General features: G+C 45.1%; 1 long non-coding RNA gene across 1 annotated transcript; it reads right to left on the bottom strand.

The window, feature by feature from the left end:
- Positions 1-252: 252 nt before the first annotated feature.
- LOC110726855 lies at positions 253-2,074 on the bottom strand. The gene is made up of 2 exons (XR_002512410.1): positions 1,531-2,074; positions 253-680 (listed from the first exon to the last, which is right to left on the bottom strand). It is a non-coding gene; the product is annotated as an uncharacterized LOC110726855 (long non-coding RNA).
- Between the last annotated feature and the right edge of the window lie 5,744 nt (positions 2,075-7,818).

Genomic DNA, 7,818 nt, shown 5'->3' with positions numbered 1-7,818 from the left:
GACGGCCAACCTCGAATGGGGCGGACAGATCCAGGCACCCCAGCAGTCGGCCTAATCTCTGTATACTCGTACGTATCAAGGCATGTAAAAAAAATCAGAGGAGTCGGCCGTTATCGTATGAGCCACCCCCTCAGAGGGGCAATTGTCTAGGGTAAAAATACACCATGTACGTGGACCAATCTCGTAGCAACACGTGGCCCAATCAAAGGGCGACACGTGTCACTCTGGGAAGATATCGCGTGTCCAAGGCATAAAAAGCCCTTGAAATTAGCATTAAAAAGGCCTTATTACATCATGGCCCATATCTCGAGAGATTTTCATGAAAGCCGCAAAACGGCGACCCCACGGAATTTTACGGTACAAACCCTAAAGGAGCACAAACTCCCACCCCTATAAATAATCCAATCATTTATGATGGGAGGGGTGGATTACGACATTTCAACAAAAGAACATTAAATATCTCCAACTTCTCTCTACTTTCTCTCTCTAGCCTTTTCTGTTTCAGATCTCTAACTTGATTGTCGGAGGTGAATATTCCGATAAAGGAATATTCGTTCATTTTGCATGTGTCCAAGTCTCATTGTTTGGAGAGCGAGACCAGTATCCCAAGGAATTCCAAAAAACCCCCAAAACAACTACCTTATAGCAAAAACCCTAAGTTCGGCCATGGTTTTCACTCCCTAGCACAGCAGCAACAACAATAAACAACAATTAATTAATAATTCAATAGAAACATAGGAAAAATTCAAGAAAACTGTAGAAGAATATATACAAAGAGAATGACGATAGAGAAAATCGTTATTTTTGTGTAGCTACCAAACCAATGAAGAACATGAATCACTTGCACTCGTTATATATTAAGGCGAGCATAAATTAAAAACAAAATCCATAAATCACTTCTTCACCAGATAAAGAACTGAAAGTCTGATACAAGGGAAATGAGGCTCCATATCAGCAAACTCTACTAGTATCAGCACAAGTAAAATCAGATAAATAAGTCGTGCGTTTAAATTCGACATATATTATTCCTTTTCTATCAATCACAAAACTAATCAATCATTCATGGCCAGTTGAGTAATTTAATCCCATATATCATGCAAACAAACAAGCATGTGTGATTATGTGAATAAATCTTTAAAAAGGAGAAAATTCAAGCAAATCCAACTCTTAAATCATCAACTAAGCAAAAAAAATCATCGAGATCTAACTCAATTCCTCAACAAAAAAACCTAAAACTCATGAAACAAATAGAAATAAAAATATCGATATATCAAAACAAGCAATTTTCTTCATCTAAACCAAAACCCTCAAAGCAATAGCCAAAATCGGATCGATCCACCATAACATATAGCATCACAAACAAATCTAACAACTACCCACTTCTTCAGATCACAAATCATAAGTAATAACATCATACCCAGGTAACATAATCATCAAAATAACCTTATCATGCATTAATTGAGGATCAAACTGAGCAACTTAGTTGAAAAATTATACAAAACGTACCATACATAACCATAAATTGAGTACCTTAAACTAGTCAATAAGCTACAAAAATAGCAGATCAATAATTAGACGACATAAGCTGAGACAAACGATTGGAATTAATCTGAAACCTAACACAGGATATCTAGAAGCGTCTCTTTACTTCATCCCAACCGTCTCCACCCCCTCTGCCACCAAATTTCATCGGGAAATGCCTCTGCCGAGTTAGAGAGGTGTCGAAAATTGAAAAAATGGGTGGATGCTGCGGAGGTGAGAGAATTGGAAAGAGATCAAGCCATTTTTATTAGATTTTGATTGATTTTAGATGGGCTGAGGATTGGATCTTGAATATAAATGAGAGATGGCAGGATTAGATGACAAACGAGACTATGAGAGGGTGGTAGAAGGTCGTTCTGTGGTAGCCGGGAGAAATCGTTTGCTTGGGGAGACAGGAGTTGAGAGATGATGGATGAGAGAGAGTGTGTGGTCTAAAAGAGAAGAAGGCGGCTAATTGTGGAATGAAAAGTGAAGTTAGATACGAAGCACTAGGGTTTTTTATTTTATTTACACTGTTATTTGTATCGGGCAAAAGGTGTCTGTTAGTGCTCGAATTTCGAGCATTATCCCACACTTGAAACCCACTGTGATGATACACTTAACCATGGTGGCGTCCATAGGGAAGGAAGCTAGAACAAAAGAGTAGCCAACAAGTTTTAAGAACTTGTAAACCGTTCACAGGGTGAAAGTTACACCCCTTAACGATCCAGTAGATCGTTAATTCCAATAGGTCTGGAACCAAGTCTGGAAGTTCAAGGATGAAGGTACAAATCCAACCTAAAAGAGACTGAACCTGCCCTAAAAATAGGTTTATACTTTATTCTTCTCGTATTCATGTGCACTTTTTGAGTAACATGCAATCAATAGGTTTACCCTAAATTTTTTTATCTATGTTGGTTGAATATTAATGCACAAACAAAGCTATTATTGGCGATCACTTGAATTATAATCAAGTTAACCCTAAACAAGATTATTAATTATCTTATTAAGCGTGATTACAAGTACAAATTCCCTTTAAACATGCATAAAAGGCGTGATCAAGTAATAACAATAATAAATATCAAGCAACATAATAATCATAACAATAATCTAAATAATTATAAAAATAATCATGAAAATATTAATAGCAAGATTCTAGGCGTGATACTAACAAGATTAATAACAAACCCTACCATGTCACTAAACATCAATGATCAAAGATTTAGCCCTAAAATGATACTAACATTATATTAGGAAAGAAAATAGGAAGCATCATAAAAATCATAATTAATTTAAGAAACTTATTCATTACCCGACCCTAAACATGATATTAGGAAGCAAAAAAAACATCCTAACATGATACTAGGTGTTTCGGGGTTTTCTGATGTCCTGCGGGAGAGTTACAATTCCGAGACTGGAACCGGACGCCTGTACCTGCAAAACAACGGAGACTCCTGGTGGTGGGAGCTCCGCCTCCAACGGTCAAGTTAGTACTTGTTTGAGGAGTAATAAATGCGGAAAGTAAAGGTGGGAGATCTGGTTCCTCTAGGGGAGGAGTGATCAATGTGTTTTTGACTTCTCTAGGTGAGAGTGTTTAATTGCTTTTTAGCGTAATATTCATGTAATCCCCCTTAATGAGGATTAAGGGAGGTATTTATAACCTTGGGAAACGTGCCAATCCTAGGTTTAGGTTAACCTAGGGCTGATTGGGCTTCCCTCGGAAGTTGGGCCTGGGTGGCCCGTTTTCTCCATTAGGCATGGAGTATGCCACGTGTCATGACATAATAGGTCCAAGGTGGACGAATAAGCGTGTGCCACGTGGCAAGCCCTGACAGTTCCAACTGGGGGACACTTGGCAGGACCTGATTGGCCCACGTGGCGCATTCCGATTGGTGGGAGCAAAATCCCCTAATCATTTGCCCCTCACAGGTGGCACGTGACTGGTCACGTGTTACCTGTGACAGGTGTCGCACTGTAACAGGCGACGACCTGCTACAGGTGTCACTCGGCGAAAGGCCGAGAGATTCTCCCGCCCAAATTATGAATTCTGGAAGTGACCCTTCGCCTTCTCACTTCGCCTATATAAGGGAGTGTTGACTTCAGTCATTTTCACACTTGAGAACTTTTTGAGAACATTCGGACCCCTGAACTTGCTCTGACATTTTGGACCCTTTCTGCCTACCGCCTGTTCTGACAAGCCGACTGCAAAGGATTTTCAGAACTTCATCAACCGTCACTCGTTCAGGTAACTGTCGGTTCTCTTACTCTTAATTTTCTTTTTATTCTTTTTTGAAATGGCACCACGGAAGCACACGACACGACCTAGGTTAGTGATCAGCCGGTCACCGGGGACGGCTGAATCTAGGACTAGGAGTGCCGCCTGCCCTTTTCCGAACCCATCTTTGCCCTTTATACAAAGTCCGACTGTATCTGTGTCTATGCAGAGCATGATGGCCAGAACAAAAAAGACTGCTAGGATCTCAAATTCAGACGGCTCCTCCCACAGGGTGCTGATTAGTGAAACATCTGACCAGGCGCCAGATGTGGAAGTGAAACAAAGCGGCTTGAAAGCCGGCTGTTCTGAGGGAGGAATCAAAGTGACCCCTTCCCATTTCACAGTTGACAATTCTTCATTCTCTCCTGCTCCTTTTGAAGGAGAGGAGGCGGGCCCCTCCGGGAGAGGGGAGGAGTCGTCCTCTTCGGACTCGTCAGAGGACGATTCCGAGTCTAGCTCTTCTGGCCATGCTTCTCTGGACACAGAAGAGAAAAACAGTCGCCTGCAAGAGGCGAGGCTTTCTCACGCAGTTGAGAAGGGGGACAATTGGGCGGAGCCATCCGCCTCTTACCGAGAGCAAAATACCCCCTACTACTGCACGGTACCTCGGGGCCTGATCACGGCCATGCAAGAGAAAGTGGAGAGCTTTATTGCAAACCACACAATGGGCCCCGGCTTTTTAGTGTTTGTGCCGGATCCAGAAGACACAATCGTCTGGCCGGCTGGTACTAGTTATGATAGCGCCTGCTTTGGCTGCTACGAGGCGGCCATCAAGGCTGGGCTGCGCTTCCCACTACATCCGGCTGTTCAGCGGATCTTGGATGGGTATGAGTTGGGGTTATGGCAGTTAGCCCCAAACTCCTGGGTCAACGTACTCGGCTATGTGGCCGGGTGCGAACTGCACGGGGTGGAGCCGAGCTTCGAGGTTTTCGCCCATATGAACTATCTCAGCCGGACCCCTAAGGCAGGCGGTACCGACTGGTATCAATTGACGAGCCACAGGGGCTACCTCATGACGAGAGGTAAAGCAAACAAGTGGAAGGACTGGCGGAGCACCTTCCTCATCATTGAGAGTTCAGACACAAAGCTGAACAAGTGCTTCAACAGGTGGAACAGGAATCCGCCCCTTCTTGCAGGCGGCCGAAGCATGCCGCCTGTTCCCCCCAAGGCTAAGAAAGAGATCCTAGATAAAGGACTCTTCAAAGTAGAGTCGAAGGTGAACTCTACTTCAGGGGTACGAGAGCAAGTACCCCTGCATTGCGTCCCGAGCTTCAAATGGCTCTACGACGAGTACTTTTTGGCCGCCTGTGGCCTCAGCAGTCGGTGCTCAAGAGGTAGTCGGCCTGTCGAATAATCTGCTGTTCCGTGCATTTTGTTAAAACTTTTATTAACTTTGCTGTTTGTTTTTGCAGCGGACGCCATGAGCAAAATTACCGCCTCCAAGACTGCGGCGGCCATGTTGCGGGCCTCCATCATGCAACAAGCTTCAACCGACTCCCCCAACAAGGGGGCACCCTTGGTGGGCTTCGAACCTTTCACCCTCTTTTTGGAGTTGTGTTTATGCATATACTGACTTTTTTCTTCTTTTTTAGACGGGCGCTCCAAGAGCTTCTTCTTCCCAACAGCCGGACCCCAAGGCCCGGAGGACGACTGTTGCGAGCTCTCCTGGTTCTGCCAGGAAACATGCGGCGGCTGAGAAACAGCCGGCCACTTCTTCTAAAACTCCAGCTGGGCCGCCTAGAAGTATGAAGTTGTCCTTGTAAATTTTTAGACTTGCTCCCTTTTTTATTAGGTCTAATCCGTTTGTTTATGCTTGATGCAGCCGGCCCTCAGGAGCCTGACTTGGTCGAGGTGGCCAAGTCTATGATCAAGGCCGTTCCTCCAGCTGAAAGGGAGGCGGTCAGGGGTGTCGGCACCCTTGACCTAGACGGTATTGCAGGGGTCCTTGCTGAGGTATACTTAGCATATTTTTGAGTATTTGAATTCCAGGACGCCTGTTTTCTTTTTTGTTTGGAAACTGACGCCTGTTCCCTTTTTTACTTAGGCCCTGCTCCGAGTGAACGGCCTTCGCAAGCCGCTTGACCGGAAGAACAAAGAGGTAAAGGCTGCAAAAGCTATGGGCGCCTCTAACTGTGATAAGGCAATGTTTCAAATTGCCCAAAATGAAGTTCTGACCATTGATATTCTTTATTATCAGGCGCAGGCTACCGCCGCTATCCGGGCTCAGTTAGAGGCGGCCCAGAAGAGGAATAGCGAGCTGGAGGCGACCATCAACAATCTTAAGGCCGAGCTGAGACCTCTTCGCCAAAAGATGTCCTCATACGAAACCTTGGAGAAATCCTTGGCGAGCGTAAAGGTACGCCTGGTGGCCCAGGAGAAGAGTCTTACTCAGGAGCTCTCGGAAAAGGCCGAGCAAGAAAAGAAAGAGCTGGTCCGGGAGATGATGGAAGACTCTGCTCAAATCCAGCGCATGACTTGGGGCCGCCTCTTCCCCAATGCCGACTTTGCCTCATGGGAAAAAATGTACCGCCAGTGTTCTGATACATATAATCAAGAGATCCTGGCGGCTGCTGAGGAAGAGGCGTTGGAGGAAGCGTTGGAGGAGGAGGAGCCGGTAGTGGCGCTTGTGCCGCTTGGGGGTAATGCATCAAAGAAGGATGCAGCTGAAGCCGAGTCCAGCAAGAAGAGTGCTGACCAGGCGGAAGCTACTAATATTGAAGATCTGCCCCCTTCTTAAGCTTTGTCTTTTTTCCACGGCCTGCGTGCCGTTTGTTTTGTATTTACCCGGCCAGGGGACCGGGGCTCTGAATATTTTGCCGGACTTTGTTGACCGGCTTCTTTTTAATGAATTTTTTGTTTTGCTTCAAATTTGTTCAAGTATTGAATATTCTGATCCAATTGTACACTATACCGACTGTTTTACATGGCCGATAGTTGCAGACAGGTACGGATAGTTAGTCACGCCGCCTATGCCCCTGGACGACTAGTTGTCTGTTTCCAGGATAGACGATCAGTCGGCCATTTATCCAATCGGTATTCGAACCATTTTAAAGACTAGATGCCCTTTAGGCAGGCGGTCCTATCATTTGTAAAATTAACCAAGTAGGAAAGTGGTTTGACCAAGTAAACATGATTGTTACCTAGTCGCCAAGTAACTGAGTAGTAGAGGTATCAAGCGGTGGGTACCGGTTGTTCCCCTTTATTCGCCAATGTTTGTTGGCTTTTAACTCATAGGTTGTTAACCTAGCAGGAGTAGTGGTTGAGAGCCCCTGTTTGCTAAAAACAGGCAGACGACTCATACCTTTTAGGCTCCATACTAAGTTTGAGAGAGTGACTATGAGTTAACTTTGGTGTTACTCAGTCGCCGTCATTCCTGCTTGAGTAGTAAAGGTACCAGGCGGCGGAGGCCGGCTGAACCTTTTGATTCGCCAATGTTTGTTGGTTATTAACTCAAGAGGTAGTTAACCTAGCAGGAGTAGTGGTTGAGAGCCCCTGTTTGCTAAAAACAGGCGGACGACTCATACCTTTTAGGCTCCATACTAAGTTTGAGAGAGTGGCTATGAGTTAACTTTGGAGTTACTCAGTCGCCGTCACTCCTGCTTGAGTAGTAAAGGTACCAGGCGGCGGAGGCCGGCTGATCCTTTTGATTCGCTAATGTTTGTTGGCTATTAACTCAAGAGGTTACCTAGTAGGAATAGGGGTTTGAGTGCCCCTGTTTGCCAAAAAACAGGCGGTCTACTCAAACCTTTCAGGTTCCATACCAAGTTTGAGGGAGTGACTATGAGTTAACGTTGGTGTTACTCAGTCGCCGTCACTCTTGCTTGAGAAGTAGAGGTACCAGGCGGCGGAGGCCGGCTAGACCCCTTGATTCGCCAATGTTTGTTGGCTATTAACTCAAGAGGTACCCCTGCATTTATCCCAAGTAATACAGGCGGTCATCTGACTCAGATGTCAACTGCTACCACTGGTTTGGTTAGTGATAGAGTTATCCTTGTCTCAAAAACGGCTACGTGGTTGCCCTT

This window comes from Chenopodium quinoa, unplaced genomic scaffold, assembly GCF_001683475.1.
Source record: "Chenopodium quinoa cultivar QQ74 unplaced genomic scaffold, ASM168347v1, whole genome shotgun sequence".
Lineage (NCBI taxonomy): Eukaryota > Viridiplantae > Streptophyta > Magnoliopsida > Caryophyllales > Amaranthaceae > Chenopodium > Chenopodium quinoa.
The sequence above is the reverse complement of the archived record's forward strand: the minus strand, read 5'-3'. Positions and strand labels throughout refer to the sequence as shown.